This window comes from Camelus ferus, chromosome 2 (assembly GCF_009834535.1).
Source record: "Camelus ferus isolate YT-003-E chromosome 2, BCGSAC_Cfer_1.0, whole genome shotgun sequence".
NCBI lineage: Eukaryota > Metazoa > Chordata > Mammalia > Artiodactyla > Camelidae > Camelus > Camelus ferus.
The window spans coordinates 104,568,392-104,589,952 of record NC_045697.1 but is presented as its reverse complement, the minus strand read 5'-3'; the positions used below and the strand labels follow the sequence as shown (position 1 = coordinate 104,589,952).

General features: G+C 37.8%; 2 protein-coding genes across 2 annotated transcripts in view; one reads left to right on the top strand and one right to left on the bottom strand.

Moving 5' to 3' along the window:
- Positions 1-21,561, top strand: part of TTC29 (tetratricopeptide repeat domain 29) — a 724,023-nt gene that overhangs the window by 79,645 nt on the left and 622,817 nt on the right. The window contains exon 4 of the mRNA XM_032464537.1: positions 6,452-6,545. The gene's annotated coding sequence lies outside the window, so the exon portion shown is untranslated. The remainder of the gene's footprint in view (positions 1-6,451; positions 6,546-21,561) is intronic.
- Positions 1-21,561, bottom strand: part of EDNRA (endothelin receptor type A) — a 62,314-nt gene that overhangs the window by 27,717 nt on the left and 13,036 nt on the right. The gene's annotated exons all lie outside the window — the stretch shown is intronic.

The following is a 21,561-nucleotide window of genomic DNA, read 5'->3' as shown; positions in this document are numbered from 1 at the left end:
ACATATACAATAGGAAGGCATCAAAGAGGCATAGAGTAGAGCTCATTTGTTTTTCTCTTATTTGGAAGAGGTATTTTGGAGCTAATGAAAGATTACTGGAAATGCATCCTTTCTGTTATTTATTAGTGTTTAAAATGGGAAATGCAATACATAAAATAATAAAGATTAAGCTGTATAAAAACTTATATAATGAAAAGCAAGTCTGCCTTCCATTCAAAGCCCCTTAATTCCCTGCCCCAGGGCAACCACTGTTAATTGTAAATTGTGTTTTCTTTTAGAAAACCTCTTGTGTACATAAAAGCAGATCCTTTCTTTTTTTTTGAACAACTGAGAACATATGGAAATAATACCTTTTAATCGTCTTTTATGATCTTTTTTCCTAGAGCAGGTTTCTGGGAAGCAGATTTCTTTTCTATTGCCTAAGAAAAGGTTTTGATTTTTAAAAGCATGTGGAGGAAACAATTTAGAGTGGAATAGGAAAAGATAAAGAACTGTTTAGCATAAACAGACCATGGCAAAAGAACTTAGTTGATTTCACTAATGTTAACAAGCTATTATCAATTCAGTGAAAGAAAAACCAAACTAGTCTGATAAACTAACAAGTCAGATTAGCTTAAGGGTAATCTGGCACCTTGGAGCAGTAACAGCTTATTATTGCCATGAAAGGGTCTGTGCTATTATGTAACCCTCATATTTATAACTTCCAAGGGCATTACAGAGTACCTAGTACATAGTAAGTGTTGAATGAATTAATGAGTTCAGCTCATTAATATTGGGAAATATTTTCACACTTTGAAATTAGACTAAGACAAAATTTTCCCCAGAAAACACATTCATCTTATAATTTACTTTCTATTTTGAAGTCATTTAACAATATCCGAAAGTAGTGTTTCCACTCTTTTATGTTGAAACAAACAATGCAGCTGCCAACTAGTTATTGGAGGAGGTGGGAGACTACAGTTCTATCAAGAATCTGCGAGAAAAGGGGCTGCCAAACTCTGCCTGGAGACTCCTCACTTGGCGCAGTGATGAGACTGTCCAGCTTGCTAAGAGCTACAGAGCAGGCACCTGGAGGTGACGCCCCTCCTGTGGTTCAGTCAAGTTCTCAAGTGGATGCTAGAGGGACACACAGAGCAACCGAGGCAGCACAGGGCAACCTGCTGAGCATGGAGTTTGCTCTAGGACACTTGCCATGATTCTAGCCTAGGGGACTTTTCTTCAGTTGAAACATAAAGTTCCTGATCTCCACCTGAAAACTCAAGCATACTAAATGGCACAAATTAAGGTTGGAATTCTGTATTTGTGTGGCTGATTTGGATTCTGTCAAAATCAGCATCATGAAACAGACAGGCCGTATATATTTTTTTAATCAAAATAGATTTACATACGGACTTGTCTCACACGATACACTGACAAGCATCCTGTTTTTAGAATGACTCGATCCCAAAGCAGGATGTCTGGCCACCACTATATTTAGTACAAAGCAGTGTCTACTTGGTTGGGACCTTTTAGATATGTGTGATGTACCTATTGGTGTCAGTTTTCCAGGACACACCTGACAACCAGAAAGTAAGCAAAAACGTAAGGTGTCAAATGGTTGATGTGAAATTTACACCCTAAAGCTCGCATGCTTTACTCATGGGCAAACTGCCTGAGCCTTCCCTACAGGTTGAGTTGTTTCCACTTTATACCCACTTTTATTGTTCTTTTTCAGTTGTTCTGTTTTTTGTCCCTTGTACATCCAAAGCTGATCGTTAGTAGGAACCCTCCAGTGTAACAGTTCTCAGTCTTGGCTGTACATTAGAATGACTGAGGGAGCGTTTGAAAATCCCAGTGTCCAGGCCATGCCCTGAGACAACAGCTCTTCATCGGGGGTGATTCTGTCCGCCGGGGACATTTGGCAACATCTGGAGACATTTTTGGTTATTACGACTTGTTGGGAGGCTCTAGTGGGTAAGAAGAGGCCAGGGATGTTGCTAAACATCTTGCAATGCACAGGCCAGGCCCTCTGATGAACAATTATCCAGCCCCAAATATCAATAGTGCTGAGACTGAAAACCCCATCCTGGGCCAATTAAATCAGAATCTCTGGACTTGGGACACAAGCCCAGTAGTTTTTAAAGCTCCCAGGTGATTCCAATGTACAGCCAAGGTTGCGAATCACTCTTTCAGCAGTATTGGAACCATCTGGAGGGCTTCTTAAACCACATCACTGGACCCCACCCCCAGAGTTTCTGATTCAGTAGGTCAGAGCTGGGGCCTGAGAACCTACATTTCTAATGAGTCCCAGGTGATGCTGATGGCCAACCAACCACACTTCAAGAACCACTGCTCTAGAGATACCATGATCAGCCAAAAAAAGAGATAGATAGATAGCTAACAGCCAGATGGTTCAGCAGGAGCAGAAAATAGTTTTAATACAGACATAAGAAATACACATCAGAATGGTTTGGGGCCATGCAGCTTGCATCCCTTTCACCCCAATATCCCCTAAAGGCATCCATGCAGAAAGGTGCAGTCCGAGAGCAGGCGACGACCTAACTGGGATGCTTGACCCTCATGTTGTAGCCTCATGTCCTAGGCCTCACCAGCTTGGTGCTATGAACTAAGGAGGTTCTTTCCCTAAACCCAAGTTAGACTGTCAATTCATAAAGGTTCAAGTACAAGATTTACCTGTCACTAACTGTGACTGTGGGTAAGCCGCTTACCCACTGTAGGTCTCATTCCTGTATTTGCTACGTGGGGTGGTCCTCAGACCTGCCACAGTGGTACAGTGACCGTCTGGGGATGCTCACGTGGGACAGTGCTTACGAAAGAATTCATACACTAAACACACACTGCATAAATTTATGCATTTTGAGTGCTGTAATTTGTAATCATAAACTGAACTGTACCAATTCTTCATGACAATGATAAAAAGGATAGTATGAATTTACCCCTTTTTATGCCTTCCAGATGTGGATGCCATAACTTGGGCATTATCTTTGTTACTGTCATGGAGTCTTAATAATGGGATAAATAAAACCAGTGGTGCGTTTTTCTTCGTGCTAAGTTTCCTTCCAGCCCATCCGGTGGGGCTGAAGGCTTCTCCACTTCCCCTTCATCTCACCCCACCCATCCGAGGAAGGCATGGGCGATTTATGAGTACAGTCTGTAACAGCTGAAAACCTCAAAGTAAATAAAATGTTCTCTTCCCCTCAGTGAGGATTATTGAAGGGTCACTTGAAATTGGACATGATGGACCAGGTACCAGTCTTCAAAAAGTCAGGTTCTGAAGTTTTCTTTCTTTCTGGGGGAGGGGCTGGGATGTAGAAGTTGGTACACAGTCGAATCTGTAGTACAGATGCTCTACATCTTCTGACAGTAGACTGAGATGGGAATAAAACCTATAATGGCCAGCACAGTCTTTCCATGGGAACATGTTTTCTGGCTGCTTGCAAATCTCTATTTGGTTACAAAAAACCCAATAAATCACTTTGTGCGACTGAAATGAGTTTCGCTCTTTCCTTAGCTTTAATGGCTTCAGAAGTGAGGCAGAGCTTTCGTAGAAGTCAAATCAAATAAATAAAAGAAAACCCACAGCTTCGACCCTATCCATCCACTTCTTCCTCTGACCGGCTCCTCACGACCCCCGACCAGCACAAGGACTTGGAGAGCATGGCAGACGCGGGGCAGAGCAGGAAATCCACAGATGTTCTCGACTCCGGCGCCGGCTGCCCTCAGCGACCCCGGGGGACGGAGAAGCACTCCTTTTACTGAAAGCAAGTGGCTTGGCGGAGTCAAGGGTGTGGGCCCCGAAGCTCGACTTCCTGGGTTGGACCAAATCCCAGCTCTGCTGTGTTCCAGAATGTTCCAGAGCGCGTGACCTTGGCACGTTGGTTAACCTCGTGGCTTCTCAGTTTCCACCTCTAGAAAATGGAAACGGTGATGGCAGCAACTTCGGAGGGTCACTGTGGACAACAGAAGAGTCCATCCCTAGAAAGCGCTTCACAGAATTAAGTATCCGGACATGTGAGCTCTTTGCATGGCGGGTGGTTATCAGTCTCTGCTTTTTGTTTGTTTGTTTTCCGGTGAGATTGTGAAGGAGAGTCACCCAGGTCACCATGTGCAGGGTGGTGGCAGACCCCACAGGCACAAAGGACCCCATTCTCGCGGAAGTGAGTACCCAGAAGAACAGATGTGATGGTTTCTAAAGAAGCTGTAGGCAGCATTCCGTGGGAACGGAACAGAAGGCGGCGGCGAGGCACAGCGCGGAAGAGCGCGCTCTGGAACCGGCTGCCTGGTGCCCTGCGTGACTCGCGCGCGTGCACTGTGCCTGAGCGACAACTGCAGAGGGACGACAACCCACGCCACACGGCTGATGCGAGTCTGAAATGAATTATTCCAGGCAAAGCACTCAGAACCGGGCCTGACCCTTCGCGGGTCCTCAGTGTTAGTTTCTGTTAAGAGACAGGTTTTGAGAAACAGCTCCAGGTCCTCTGCGATTAGATTGGAAACCTTGAGATAGTTGCTACCACCTGCTACCCATATATTTCACTACTGAATGGTCAGTGTTTCTGTTTTTGCTGAGGTTGTAACTTTTTAGAAACTGAAATACATAGATGTTAATAACAACCAGGTGAAGGAGAGATCACCAGGAAAAAAAAAAAAAAAAAGGAAAGAAAGAAAAGAAAAGAAAAAACGTTTAAAAACCAAGTTCCAAATCCAGGATATGGGCTTATTATCTCCAATAGGGTCAGTCACCTGAAGGCTGGGAATGGAAAGAAACGTCTCTCTCTGATAACTTTGCTAAGGATGCCAATCTAGAATCATGGGACTTTAGGCTTCTACTTTTTTTGTATGCCTAAAACCAAAGGATCATTTGATGGAGAAGAATAAAACTTATTTACAAAAGAACAGTTGGAAGCACTGAATATCAAAACTGCACAGAATAGTGCCAGGTGGATGTGTCGATCCTTTAAGATTGAGTTCATAAATGGAGAGAAGATTTACGTTGGAAAGAATGAACCCTGGCTTTTCCTGAATGGAGAAAAGACAGCTAATTAAAGAAGGCACGTTCTCTCACCTGGACACACTGTTAAGACACAAGACCCACTGAAAAACGTTATTGTTTATTTCAATCAGCAGTCTCTATGGTAGTACATGCTAGGACTTACTTAAAAGAAACATGCAGGTGAAAACAAAGCAGAACAAAACAAAATAAACTGGCAGAGATTTCCACATACAGATTTAGGTAGTAGCCCCAAAAAACTTACCAGGAAGGGGATGAAAGCAGGAAAAAGTAAAAGCCAATGGCATATTTGAAAGCATGCAACTTATTTACTGATTTAATGTTTAAAATTAAGAACTGGGGTTAGGAAGGGAGGGTATAGCTCAGTGGTAGACGGCATATTTAACATAGGGTTCAATCCCCGGTACCTCCATTGAAAAAAAAAAAGAACTGGGGTTAGTTCTTCATTGTAAAGTGTGTCATGTGGTCACAATTATCCTGTGTGTAGACGGAAATGATGACCCAACTGGATAAGGTATGCCGCATGAAGAAAATAATACCATATGTGTCTTCTGGGTAAAAAAAGAATAGAATTGTTGCTGAAGCTCATGTGTTACAGTAAACAATAAGGGTGAGATGATTTTGAATAATTTAATAACAGAAATTCATTAGGAAATAAATCTTCACAATTTCCGATAGCTGAGGCATAAAGTAAATGAGGAGGACGTGCTGAAGATGTCTGAGTCACCAGCCAGATGGTGATACTTCATGTAAGAATGAAGTGCATTTTAACAACTGACCCACTAAAGTTTCAGAAGAGGGAAGGGTGGACCATACTGAAGGTGAAGTAAGAAATTCTGGCTTCCAGCTCTAGCCCTGTTGAGAATCTCTGGGCCTGGCTTCTGCCTTCTCTGCCAAGCTGTCTAGTTCTGGTTCAATATTTCTTATCTCTAACTTCTCTGCCAGCTGTTAAATTGCATGATTTGTTTTCATATCAGAGCTCCAGTCTGTAACTGGTTCTCTGAAACTATTATCAACTTCATTATTCCTTACTTTGCCTACCCTCAAACCCTCCCTTCTTTTTATTTTATTTTTCAAAATGCTGATTCTTTTTTAAAAATTGTTCAGTTTATTATTTATTTACTTATTGGAGGGGGGAGGTAATTAGGTTTCTTTCTTTATCTTTAGAGGAGGTACTGGGGATTGAACCTAGGGCCTTGTGCATGCTAAACATGTGCTCTACCACCTGAGCTATATCCTCCCCTCACTTCATTTTATATGATTAATTTTGTTTTCCCAATTTCTGTTTTACTCTTCCCCACAATGAGTATTTTAGTCCTTTTTGCCTTCCTTTTTCTACCCAAAAGGATTAAGGATGTCAGAACGTGTTGAGTCCCATAGATGAAATCTTGAAACTATTATTCACCTTGACTGTATGAACAGTATTTTCTTCCTCTCCAGGGAGAAGCTAAAATATACAGAAAATTTAGCCAGTGAACTATAAGCACCGTACTGTAAATCCTGACTGTAAGTAAAATGAAGGAAAAAATAGTAGGTAAGTGGCTTCTTTAACCTTCCAGTCAAAGGTCTGTTGTAAATTACAGTGTAAAATCAATGATTTTTTTTAAAATTTGAAAATTAGTTTTCTATTACTTTGTCTTATTTACAGTTTTTTGGAAATGAAATAAAACTAAATTGTACTAGTCAAGAATAATAGATTTTAATCTAGTTTTACTTCTAGTCTTGATATTCAACACATGCTGTATCTCCACTGTAAGCATTTTGTTTATTTTAGTGCTACCTAGAACAGAAAACACAAATCTGAGGTCCAGTGTAATTGGCCTACAGCATTGCTGGGCTTCCTTTCCTAGACACCTGAATATTGAGAGAGACTTGTACCATTTCCTTGAGATTAGGGCCAATGTTCTATTTCCTTCACATTTCTCTCAAAAGACTTCATACAATGTTCCACATGCAACAATTGCCTAAGGAATATCGGCTTCCATGAAAATTAGCCACTTAAGCAGATGTTATTAAGACAAGTTAGGTAAACGACAATTATCTTAGATCTAAAAAATGATAGCATTTCAGACTTGGACTGGTGCCTAGAGATCATCTAGATCAGTGGTTCTCTAAGTGTTGTCTGAGGACCCTTGGGGATCCCCGAGACCTTCATGGGGTCTGCAGGATCAAGATAATACTGAAATTACTGCCTTTTCTGCTGGTGGACACTTGCATGGTTGGTGCAAAAGCAACAGTGGGTAAAACTGCTGGTGCCTTAGCATGAATCAAGACAGTGGCACCAAATTGTTCTGGGGCATTGTATTCTTCGCCATCAAACACTGGCAGTAAAAAATAAGTTGATGCTACAAGAATAATGGTGAGGATTTCAGCAAGGTCACAGGATATAAGAGCAATATAGAGACATCAGTTGCATTTCTATATACTAGAAATGAAAAATACAAAAATGAAATTAAGAGGCAATGCCTTTCAAAAGAGCATCAAAAAAGAATAAAATACTTAGGAATAAATTTAACTAAAGAAGTGTAAGACATGTATACTGAAAGCTACAAAATACTGGAGAAATCAAAGATATAAATAAGTGTTTATGGATTGGAAGAATCAATATTGTTAAGATGGCAATTTTCTCTAAATTCATCCAAAGTGTCAAATATAATCCCTATCTAAATTCAAGGAAATGAGCAAGTTGATCTTAAAATTTATATAGAAATGTAAAGGACCTAGAAAAGCTGAAACTTTTTTGAAAAACAAAAACAAAATAGGACTTACAGTACCTGTTTAAAACCTTACTATAACACACAGACACAGAGAACAAACTTATGGTTACCAGGGGTTAGAGAAGGTGGGAAGAGATAAGTTGGGAATTCAAAAATTGCACCTCTTGGGGAGTGTTGGAAATGTTAGCTATATTGATTGTGGTGGTGGTTTCATGGGTATATACATCTATAAAAATTCATCAAATTGTACATCTGAAATATGTGTAGTTTACTGTATAGGAACCTTACCACAGTAAAGGTGTTTCAAAAACAACACATAATAAAAGCTATGTATGACAAACCTACAGCCAGCATAGTACTCAATGGTGAAAAACTCAAAAGCTTCCCACTAAAATCTGGGACAAGACAAGGCTGCCCACTATCACCACTCCCATTCAACACAGTCTTGGAAGTCCTAGCCACAGTATCAGGCAGGAGAGAGAAATAAAAGGGATCCAAATTGGAAAAGAAGAGGTAAAAGTGTCACTATATGCCGACAACAGGTTTATATATATAGAAAACCCGAAAAGGTCCACACAAAAACTACTAGAGCTGATCAAAGAATTCAGCAAGGTAGCAGGTTACAAGATTAATGTTCAAAAATCAGTTGCATTTCTTTACACTAACGATGAATCAACAGAAAAAGAAAGTAAAGAAAGAGTTCCCTTTAAAATAGCAGCCAAAGTAATAAAATACCTAGGAATAAATCTAACCAAGGAGGTGAAAGAATTATACACAGAAAACTGTAAACCACTGATGAAGGAAATTAAAGAAGACTTTAAAAAACGGAAAGATATCCCGTGCTCCTGGATTGGAAGAATCAATATTGTTAAAATGGTCACACTGCCCAAGGCAATCTACAGATTTAATGCAGTCCCTAACAAATTACCGAACTAGACATATTTCACAGAACTAGAACAAATCATAATAAAATTTATATGGAACCACAAAAGACCTAGAATTATCAAAGCATTACTGAAGAGAAAGAAAGAGGCTGGAGGAATAACTCTCCCAGACTTCAGACAATACTATAGAGATATAGTAATCAAGACAGCATGGTATTGGTACAAAAACAGACATATAGACCAATGGAACAGAATAGAGGCCAGAAATGAACCCACAAACTTTTGGTCAACTCATCTTTGACAAAGGAGGCAAGAATATACAATGGAATAAAGACAGTCTCTTCAGCAAATGGTGTTGGGAAAACTGGACAGCAGCATGTAAAGCAATGAAGCTAGAACACTCCCTAACACCATACACAAAAATAAACTCAAAATGGATCAAAGACTTAAACATAAGGCAAGATACAATAAACCACCTAGAAGAAAATATAGGCAAAACATTATCTGACATACATCTCAAAAATGTTCTCCTAGGGCAGTCTACCCAAGCAATAGAAATAAAAGCAAGAATAAACAAATGGGACCTAATGAAACTTACAAGCTTCTGCACAGCAAAGGAAACCATAAGTAAAACAAAATGACAACCTACGGAATGGGAGAAAATTTTTGCAAATGAAACCAGCAAAGGCTTGATCTCCAGAATATATAAGCAGTTCATACGACTTAATAAGAAAAAAATCAAACAACCCAATCCAAAAATGGGTGAAAGACCTAAACAAGCAATTCTCCAAGGAAGACATACAAATGATCAATAGGCACATGAAAAAATGCTCTATATCACTAATTATCAGAGAAATGCAAATCAAAACTACAATGAGGTATCACCTCACACCAGTCAGAATGGCCATCATTCAAAAGTCCACAAATGACAAATGCTGGAGAGGCTGTGGAGAAAAGGGAACCCTCCTACACTGCTGGTGGGAATGCAGTTTGGTGCAGCCACTGTGGAAAACAGTATGGAGATTCCTCAAAAGAGCAGGAATAGACTTACCACATGACCCAGGAATCCCACTCCTGGGCATATATCCAGAAGGAACCCTACTTCAAAATGACACCTGCACCCCAATGTTCATAGCAGCACTATTTGCAATAGCCAAGACATGGAAACAGCCTAAATGTCCATCAACAGATGACTGGATAAAGAAGAAGTGGTATATTTATACAATGGAATACTATTCAGCCATAAAAACTGACCACATAATGCCATTTGCAGCAACATGGATGTTCCTGGAGAATGTCATTCTAAGTGAAGTAAGCCAGAAAGAGAAAGAAAAATACCATATGAGATCACTCATATGAGGAATCTAAAAAAAAAACCAAACAAAACATAAATACAAAACAGAAACAGACTCACAGACATAGAATATAAACTTGTGGTTGCCAAGAGGGCAGGGGGTGGGAAGGGACAGACTGGGATTTCAAAATGTAGAATAGATAAACAAGATTACACTGTATAACACAGGGAAATATATACAAGATCTTATGGTAGCTCACAATGGGAAAAAAATGTGACAACGAATATATATATATGTTCATGTATAACTTAAAAATTGTGCTCTACACTGGAATTTGACACAACATTGTAAAATGACTATAACTCAATAAAAAAATTAAAAAAAAACCCCACCCCAAACCAAAACATAAACTTACTATAAACTACAGTAGTCAAGACTGGATTGTACTGGCATAACAGTAGACACACAGGTCATTGGAATAGAAAAGAAAGTCCAGAAATAAACCCTTACATTTATCATCAGTTAAGTATTAACAAAGGTGCCAAGATAATTTGGTGAGGAAAGAATAGTCTTTTCAATAAATGGTGTTGGCAATATGTACTTACAGCAAATCATTATGTTGTACACTTGACATTAATGTAATACATTAATTCTATCTTAATAAAAATGTTAAAAATTTAAAAAGGTGTTGGAACACTTGGATATGCCTTTGAAAAAAAGGAACTTAGATGCTTCCTCATACAGTACACAAAAATTAACTGTGATCATAGATCTAAATGTAAGGGCTAAAATTATAAAACTGTTAGAAAAAAACATAAGAGCCTTTCTTTGTGATCTTGACTTAGGCAAAGACTTTGTAGTTATGACATTAGAAATATGATCCATAAAAGAAAAATTTGATAAACTGGATTTAATTAAAATTAAAATGTTTTGCTCTTCAAAAGACACCATTTAAAAAATGAAAAGAAAAACCACAGAGTGGGAAAAAATATTTGCAAACTATATATCTTATGACTTATTTATTTATTTTTTTGAAAATCAAGTATCTGATGAAGGACTTCTGTCCAGAGTATATAAAGAATTCCTACAATTAAACAAATAAAGACAAATAACATAATTAAAAAGAGTGAAAGATTTAAATAGACCTTTCATCAAAGTAGAAACACAAATAGCTAAGTACATGAAATTGAAAAATGCTCAACATCATTCATCATAGGGAAATGCACATTAAAGCCACACTAAGACGTCACTACACATCATTAGAATGGCTATAATGAAAAAGACTGACAATAATAAAAGTGTTGATGAGGATGTGGAGGAACTGGAACCCTCATATAATGCTGGTGGGAATATAAACTGGTACAACTATTTTTTCACATTGATATGATCCAGTGATATTCATATTTCTCCAGTATGACTCATTTGTTTGTATTTATGCAATGTAATCACATGTGTAGGTTTGTGTATCAACCACCAGCCAAGATGGACCAGATCCATCACAAGGATCCCTTAAAATGACCTCTTATAACCACACTACCCTCCTCTCTCCCTTGAAATCCATAGCCCCTGGCAACCATTAATCTGTCCTCCTTCTCAATAACTCTGTCAGTTCAAGGTTGTTATATGAATGGAATTAAGTAAAATCATATAGTATGTAATATTTTGAGATAGGCTTTTTTGTTTGTTTGTGTTTTGCTCAGCATGATTCCCTTGAGATTTATCCAAGTTATTGCGTGTATCAACAGCTTGTTCCTTTTTGTCACTGAATAGTACCCTATGGAATGAATATACCAGTTTGTTTAAAGAACATCTGGGTTGCTTCCAGGTTCAGGCATTACAAATAAAGCGACTATGGACATGCACAAACAGGTTTTTGCATGAATGTAATTTTCATTTCTGTGGGCTAAATGTCCAAGAGAGCAATTGCTAGGTCTTACGGTAATTGCATGCTTAGTTTTATAATGAACTTCCAAACTCTTTTCTAGAGTGGTCCTACAATTTCCCATTCTCACCAGCAATCTATGAGTGATTCAGTTTCTCCTCATCTTTGCCAGCATTAGGTGTTGTCACTATTTTTAAATTTTACTCATTCTGATAGGTAGTGATATCTTGCTGTGGTTTCAATTTTGCATTTCCCTAATGGCTAATAATGTGGACCATCTTTTCACCTGTTTAGGGGCCACTTTTATGTCCTTGTCAGTAAAATTTCTGTTCATATCTTTTGCCCATTTCCTGTCTGGATTTTTTTGTTGTTGTTGAGTTTTGAGAGTTTTTATTATATCCTAAATATTGCTCCTTTGGTTGGACATGTTGATTGCAAATATTTTCTCCCAGTTTGTAGCTCATTTTCTCATCCTCTTAAGAGGTTTCTTTTCAGAGGAAAAGTTTAAAATTTTGATGAGGTCTTATTAATCAGTTTTTTTTTATTTGTTCTATAGACTGTGCTTTTGAGATCTTCCTTTTTGTCCCTTGTTGTATACTTTTACATTTTCATTTAAATGCATAGTTTGAAATTAAAAAATTTGTTTGATTGCAGTAGAAATAACATAAAAGTTAGCACCTTAACGATTAGTCATGGATCTTGTGTGTCTTTAGCAGAGAAGAGGTAGTTTGAACAGAATATGGGGATATACTGAGGGTCACAGAACCTAAAAAGTGATTGAATGACAAGTATTAAGCCCTAAGGCACTTGCTTTTCTCCACTCATTCAAATTCTAAAATTTCTGGCTAAGAAATACTACTTTATTAGACATCTTCAATTCGAGTACCAGTTTTTTTCTTCTGAGCCATTTCTACAAACCAAATATTTATCATTTTATGACAGTTACTAGAGTTATTGCAAACAAGTAAAAAATTTCAAAACTGCAGTAAAGGTGGACTCTGGTCTATCAGCTGAGAGACAGCCTTTATTATATCAGCCTGCAAATAGGGCCAATTTGTTTTTTGTTTTTGTTTTTTAACTTTTTTGAGGCAGAGGGATTAGGTTTATTTACTTATTTATTCCCTTTTTAATGGCGGCACTGGGGATGGAATCTAGTGCATGCTAAGCGGGTGCTCTACCACTGAGCTATACCCTCCCCACTTAAGCAGGGCCAATTTGAATTAGTGTCTCTGTAAAACTATAAATAGCTCCAAGTTCTGGTTCACATAGTTGGAACTACAACTGTTGACTCTTCACATTCTGAGATTCTAGGCTGCCTCCCTCCCTCCCTCCCTCCTTCCTTACCCCACCCCTTCCTTAAGTGTACATGAACTATCTTTGGTGTGCCTGATGAGTTACACAGCGTCTAAGAGTAGAGTCCCAAGGATGGATCTCCATCACCCAACTCTGACTTCTTTCTCCCATCCCCTGTGGCTCCTCCTTCCTTCCCCAATAATTTAAAAAGGTCTAATGGGGAGAGTATAGCTCAGTGGTAGAGCGCATGCTTGGCATGTATGAGGTCCTGGGTTCAATCTCCAGTAACTCTGTTAAGTAAATAAATAAATAAACCTAATTACCCCCCAAAATAAAATTAAAATATTAAAAAAATGAAAAGGTCTGATGTATACCCACAATAGCTGTGCTGCAAAATCACATGCATACATAAGTGCATACACACAGCGTTTTGGAACATGGAGTATTTCTTATATTTCCCCCATCTTCCCCTTTGGCTAGAACATGGCCTTTCTATCCATTAACAAATAAATATTCCTTAAATTTTATTTTCCAAAGATAAAAAAATTCATCTATTTTTAGTTATGACCATATAATTTAATTGGCCTATCAAAGAAATATAAGTGGGGAGGGCATAGCTCAGTGGTAGAATACCTACCTAGCATGCATGAGGTCCTGGGTTCAATCCCCAGTATCTTCATTTAAAAAAATAAATAAATAAACCTAAAATTAAATCTAATTGCATCCCCCATACAAATTAAAAAATAATAATAATTAAAAGAAAGAAATATGAAATGTAGTGATTTTCTGATCAGATAATTTCAAGTATGTAAAGCTTTTATCTTTAAGATCTCTGGACGGTACTTCTAATTTTTTTTGTTTTGTTTTGTATGACATTTCCCTAGAATAAATGCAAACATCTTCTTTACTTCATTCTTTTTCTTTTTTAACTGAAACATAAATGGCTGTCCAAAGATCTGGCCTCCTGGTTTAGTGCTGTTCTTAATTACTTGAAAGACATTGGAACGAACATCTCTAAGCCCATGACAAAGCGTTTAAAACTTCAGTTTTGATCAGAAAATGCATGATTTTGTCCAGCAGTTTTCAAGGATATCCAGTTGTTAAGACTCTCAAGGAGGCCAGAGTTCTGATGTTTGCTAACACAAATGGGGAGGACGAAGGGAGGAGAAGAGCCCTGGGCGGATCTTCTCACTGACGTCAGCAGTCACCACAGGAACAGGCCTACTATGTGTCACTGTGAATGGCATTCCGTGCAATGGGCATTTTTTATTTTTTCATACAAAAATAATGACTTGAGAGATCAAGCGATTTATTCAAGATCAATCACAAACCATTTTAAAAAAGGAAACATACTTCGATCTTTTGGGATTATGCCCATTTACTGTTTGGGGAAGGGGGTTGTAGATATAAGCCATTTAAGAATATATAAGGTTATGAAGACTTAGTCATATTTTTGAAGCTCAGATCTTGAGCTCTGACCTCCTCTGGGACAAAATGGAGGAGGATGAGAAGCAAGGATGAAAGGCAGGGGCAGGGCAGTTGGTGAGATGCCCTAGGGGTTGATAAACTTTTTCTGGAAACGGCCAGATAGTAAATATTTTACGCTTTGTAGACCATCTGGTATCTGTTGAAACTATTTCTGTAAGCAATGGGTATGGCTGTGTTCCAATAAAAACTTCATTTACAGAAATAGGCTTTGGGCCAGATTGGGCTCATCGTGGCTGTGGCTTGCCCACCCCTGGGCCAGAGAATCAGACGGGAGAAAGGCCATGCGGTGAGTCCTCAGTGCTTGCAAGTTCAGCCCTGGAACATCACCTTAGTGCTTACGACTTCCCTGCGGATTTACTTCCCCTCCTTTATGGTGACCCAGGAGCTGGAGGCAATTTTGAGGTCACTCCCTAAAACCAATAAAAATATAACTGTGAGGCTAACTATTTCCTCCCAACAAAAAGCAGGGAAAGTTTCAACAAATCATCTAAGTGTAAAGGCATAATCGTAAGATTGCAAAAGCCAGTGCTCACACCTTTCCCACAGCCCTGAATACCTTCTTGAGAGTATGCATTAAGCACATTGTAAGACCACGGTAAGTTCCGTTTGCAATCTAGTCAGTGGCTGTATGCCTTATGCATAGGACTATGTTACTTGCTGTGGAAGGCAGCATGGTTCCTGCCTCAGGAACTTACGCTCTTGTGGAGAAAAGCAAGATACCATCAGTAGACCACAGTGCAGGATAACACACAGGATACTAGCTAATAAAAGAGGCAAGAAACACGCGATGAGGAGGAGACATTTAGCCAGTGTTACCTAAGACAGGTAGAGATGGTGGTGGCGAGAAAACCAGAGACAAGAAAGCCAGGTGAGTGGCTATTAGACTGGTGCAGAGGAGAGAGAGTGAGGACTAGCTGGCCCATTTCCTTGAACACCAATCAAGCATATTAACTGGCGCTTCCCCACAGTATAAAATATTTAGGAACAGCTTTATATGACCTAAAGAGTGAAAAACAAATATGACTAAATGCAACGCAGTATCTGGGGTGAATCCTGGAAACAGAAACTGTGCGATCCTATTGGTGGTTATCAAGGGCTCGGAGAGGGAGGTATTGGAGAGTGGCTGCTTTGTGGGTACGGGGTTTCCTTTCGGGGTGATTAAAATGTTCCGGAACTAGATAGTGGTGCTGTTTGTACAACATTGTGAATGTACTGAGTGTCACTAAGGATACATTTTATGTTACACACATTTTATCACAATTTTTAAAAGACCATAAAAAGGCACATACTTTTAAAAATTGTGAAATCTGATATTATTTTTAGTTTTAACAAACATACCTTGATGATGTAAGATATTAACATTCGGGGAAGCTGGGCGAAGGGTATGTGGGAATTCTCTGTACTATCTTTGCAACTTCTGTACATCTAAAGTTATTCCAAAATTAAAATTTTATTTTAAAAAATTAAAGAAAATCTAGTCAGAAGTTTTGATAAATAAAATTTCTTTTTTATGGATGTTGCAATGCAAATTTTGTTATTGATATTAGGAAAGGCTTTCTTTTAGATCTGTCTTCATATGCTACACTTTGGTAAATTTCTCTAAAAACCCTCCCTTACTAATCTTGTCTTAGAATAATATAGTAACCAGATTACAGCTAAACCTCCAAGTTTTACCTAGAAACTGTCATACCCAAAATATGTCATTTAACAAAAATAACTTCAGTGAGATTGTGTGGAAAATTTCACCAGTCCGACTTAAACTCTCATAACATTTACTGTCTGTAATCAATGCTTTTTAATCCGTTTCATATTTTTTAAAGTTTTAAAATAAATGACCACTTCCTATAGCAGTAATGGAACATGCTGAAACCTAATTTTATATCTGTGTATGTTGAGGTTAACTTGATGACGTTTGGTTTAGCTGTGTATGTTACTTTAGGAGAAGGAGAGATGACAGCTTTTCTGTTTTTAAAGAAAATGCTAGTAGGTGTCTGACATTCAAAATGTTGTTTTTTTTCCGTAAAGTTGTGTTCCGTGGTCTCAAAAAATTCACAAAACACTGGAGTATAAACTTTCCCTGGCATTTGGGCTAACTCGATTGAGTATATGTTTGTATCCTCACATAGAACGTGGCGGCTCAAAGGCATGGCGGTGCGGTCCTAGATTTCTTTGTGTTTTCTGTAGACACTTAGTAAATGTGTGAGTTAGGGCTTTATCTGACATAAAACCCAGGTGGGATAGGGTTTTATTTGGCAAAGAGACGTGTGCCCATTACCTTTTACACTTTGAAAGGAATGATTTTGGATGTTTTGAACATGCTCAGAGTTGTTTGCTTTACTGGTTGCTTTTAAAATTAGCAATGTTAATAAATTTCCTTATTCAAAAGCTTCAGATTTAATGAAACCATTTAATTAAATTTCACATGAAATTTTTTAAAATTGAGGATTTCTAGCTTTTTTGAATTTTATTGAAGTACAGCTGATTTACAATATTATATTAATTTCAAGTGTATAACATAGTGATTCAGTATTTTTATAGATTATGCTCCATTAAAAGTTGTTAAAAAATAATGGCTATAATTCCCAGTGCTATACAATATATCCTTGTTGTTTATCTATTTTATAAGTAGTAGTTTATATCTCTTAGTCCAATACCCCTACGTCCCCTACACTGGTAAGCACTAGTTTGTTTTCTATATCTGTGAGCCTGTTTCTGTTTTGCTATATACATTCTTTTTTTTTTTTTTAAGATTCCACAAGTGATATCGTACAGTATTTGCCTTTTTCCGCCTGACTTACTTCACAAAGCATAATATTTTCTAGGTCCATCCACATTGCTGTAAAAGAAAGACTTTCATTCTTTTTTTTCTGGTTGAGTAGTGTTCCACTGCATATATACACCACATCTTCTTTATCCATTTATCTGCTTCCATATTTGGCTATTGTAAATAATGCTACTATGAACATTGGGGTGTATGTATCTTTTCCAATTAGTATTTTCATTTTTTCCAGATATATACCTAGGAGCAGATCATATATTAGTTCTGTTTTTAGTTTTTTGAGGAACCTCCATACTGTATTCCATGCTGTTTCCAGTGGTTGCACCAATTCACATTTCCATCAACAGTGTACAAGGGTTCCCTTTTCTCCACATCCTTGCCAACAATTGTTATTTGTAGACTTTTTGATGATAGCCATTATGACAGATGCGAGGTGATATTTCATTGTTGTTTTGATTTGCATTTCTCTACTAATTAGTAATGTTGAGTATCTTTTCATGTGCCTGTTAGCCATCTGTATGTCTTCTTTGGAATAATGTCTATTCAGATATTCTGCCCATTTTTTGATTGAGTTGTTTTTTTTTTTATTTGAGTTGTATGAATATTTTGGATATTAACCCCTTCTTGGTCATATCATTTGCAACAATTTTCTCCCATTCAACAAGTTGCCTTTTTGTTTTGTCAATGGTTTCCTTTGCTGTGCAAAGGCTTTTAAGTTTAATTAGGTCTCATTTATTTCATTTTGCTTTTATTTCTTTTGTCTTAGGAAACAGATCCAAAAACATATTACTATGATTTATGTTAACAATTGTTCTACCTATGTTCTCTTCTAGGAGTTTTGTGGTTTCAGTTCTTACATTTAGGTCTTTAATTCATTTTGAGTTTCTTTTTGCATATGGTGTGAGGAAATGTTCTAACCTCATTGTTTTACATGTAATTGTTCAGTTTTCCCAGCTCAGCTTATTGAAGAGATTGTCTTTTCTCCATTGTATAGTTTTGCCTCCATTGTTGAAGATTAATTGACAATAAGTGTGTGGGTTTATTTCTGGGCTCTCTATTCTGTTCCATTGATCTATGTGTCTGTTTTTTATGCTGGTATCTTACTGTTTTAATTACTGTAGCTTTGTGGTATTGTCTGTGGTCAGGGACGGTGATACCTCCAGCTTTGTTCTTTTTTTCCTCAAGATAGCTTTGGCAATTTGGGGTCTTTTGTGGTCCCATATAAATTTTAGAATTATTCATTCTAGTTCTGTGAAAAATGTTGTAGGTATTATGATAGGGATCACATTAAATCTGTAGATTGCTTTGGGTAGTATGGCCATTTTAACAATATTAATTCTTCCAATCTAAGATAATGGGCTATCTTTCCATTTCTTTGCCTTATCTTCAATTTCCTTCATCAGTGTTTTATAGTTTTCAGAGTATAGGTCTTTCACCTCCTTGGTTAAGTTTATTCCTAGGTATTTTATTACTAGCTTCTTTCTAAATATCATTTGTGACATATTCCCAAATGTCACTCATTACACTTTCACATTCCCCTTTTAATTCCTGTGCATCTGGTAAACTCCTAGGGAGGAACATCTAGAAATGCAATATGTCGTTTGATCAATAAAATCAGATGTTTGTACTGCAACTGAAACTGTATGCTAGCCACACTCATTTTTCTATCTCATACCCACAAATTGCCTAGCCTTTCCAGTGATAACTGAATGAGGCAAAAAGTGTCCTTCCAACCAGATGAGCAGATGTATGTGCCTAGGCAATCAGTCCATCAGAGAACTTAATATTATTTTTTCAGTTGATTTTTTTTTCTGGATCCCTTCTGTCAGTTGAATTCACCGACATGACAAAGAGTATAGAATACAAAAATCTGTTTACCAGATGTTCCAATGCAATCGGCAAGACTTAACAACATAAATGTTATTCTGGAGACCAGTCTATTTTGTGCACACTTTCCTTTATAGTGTGTTACTTCTGTCTTAAATAAGCAACTAAAGAAGTATTGCATTTAATGCAGGAGAGGAAAAGGGATGACTTTATCTTTGAACACAGTCTTTGAAAATATATTTCTGCACTAGGGATGACATCTGGACTATCAAGTTTGCCTTACGAGGCATATGGAAGAGAAGCTGTGTGGCAGCTTAGCTAACAGCATAGCCTGCGGGATCAGGCTGGATCCAAATCCTGGCTCTGCTACTTGCTAGCTGTGTAACCTCGAGGACCTTCCTTAAACACTGTGCCTCAGTTTCTTCATTTTCAGGGAACAGTTGTGCATGATAATTTACTGTGCTGATCAAATGCGTTAGCTTAGCACAGAGTAAACACTAATTAAGCATTAGGCGGTAGTGTTCTCATGCTATAAGTCGGTAGGCATAACATATTTTAAGACTGCATATTTTTCTTCCATTGATTCAAGAAATCCTTCTCAACACAGTAGCCAGAGTGTCCTTGTTAAAATGTAAGCCAGATCATGTAATGCATCTGCTCATAACCTTCTAAAGGCTTCCTATCTCACTCAGAGAAAAAGGCTAATGGCTTTAAAAAGGTGTATAGGTAGAGTGACCATGTTTCCTATTTTTTCTAGGGCAGTCCTGGTTTATGCCTGTTGTCCAGATGCAATTATTGATAGTGTTTCCTTTCACTCGTAAAGCATCCTGGTTTGGACAATAAATAGATTATATATATTGTTACCCTCTGTGTTATCTGCTTCCCCCTCCATTGCCTGGCCTACCCCAGTATCCATGTGACCTCATCTGTTACTTCTCTCTCCCTTTCACTGAACCACCATGGCCTCCTTGCTGTTCCTTTTACATCTCCCCCTGCCCCAGGCACATTCCTGCCCCAGGGCCTTTGCACTTGCCTCTGGCTGGATGCCCTTACTTCAGACAGTGGCATGGTGTGCTCTTTTTACGTTTTAGTTTTTACTCAACATCACCTTGTATTAATGTCCTCTTCAGCCACTCACTCTAAAATGAATATCCTCTCCCCGTTCTTTTATTCCTCTCCCCTCATTTACTTTTCTCCTTAGCAGTTATCTCACTTACTACATATTTACTTATGAACTGCTTATTATTGTCTTGTTCTCCTAGAAGGTAAACTCCATTAGGGCAAGGGTGATTGTTTTTGTTCACTGCTGTTTCCCCAATGACTGGTATATAGTCAGAGGTCAATAAATATTTACTGAATGAATAAATGAAGAACATTTAGAGATGAGAGACCTGATCTAACTGAGTAACGAAACGGTCAATCAGTTGCCCATCCCAATCACCTTCTGGTAAAAAATTTGATCTAAAATAAAGGGTTCCCATGTTTAGGATAAGTGTTACAGGAAGCATGAGTTGACTAGCTCCTGTTACTTATACTAGTCTCCAAGTAAGCCGTGATGTCAAACCACATCAATGAAACTCTAGAGAAGTTTAAATTCTAAAAAGCGACCTCTAAATTTGCACATCCACAAAAATAGTATCAAATCTTTCTGAGGGCACACTTGATTTTTGCTTCTTGAGTCCAGGAACACTGGACTCTTCAAACATTACAAATTTAAATAAACATTTTAGAGCACGTGGTTTTGTAAAAGTTTTGATGTTCAAATTTAAAGATAAGGCTACCAAAAATTAACACTGAATGATACTTACATTCCATTCTATTACTGAACCTAATTTCTACTATTAACTTTATAGTGTTGGAAAGTTTTTCCAAGAAAAATTAGACCTGGTTAAAAATAAAATCGTAGCTATAGAAAGCAGTTATTCTCGCTCCCAAGAGAATATGGTAGATCCAGAAAGCAGTTGTAGAATTTCTGGCTGTATATCAATTTTGTTTTGACAGAATTTCTTAGAACATTCCTTATTTAACCACTCTAGTCTTAGAATCAGCTTCAGAGATAGTAAACTTCATGCCCCGTCCTCTTTCATTTTAGTTCACACACTCTTTATACTAACTGTATAAACTTTGCATGATAATAAAGAAAGAACACTCACACGCTGGCAGCTCATAAGATAAAGACACTATAGAAACATTTCAGAATAAAATAGCCAGAACATCTGCTTTTACTGCTCAGAAGGCTGGAATTAGGGCAACATTACCCAGACACACAGTGTATATATGAAAATCCTTTTCTCAAAAGTAAAACGCTTATGCCTCACTGTTTAAGTTTAGGACACAGCACCCTCTTCTGTGATCTGAACTGTCTGGTGGAGGAGTATCACCAAC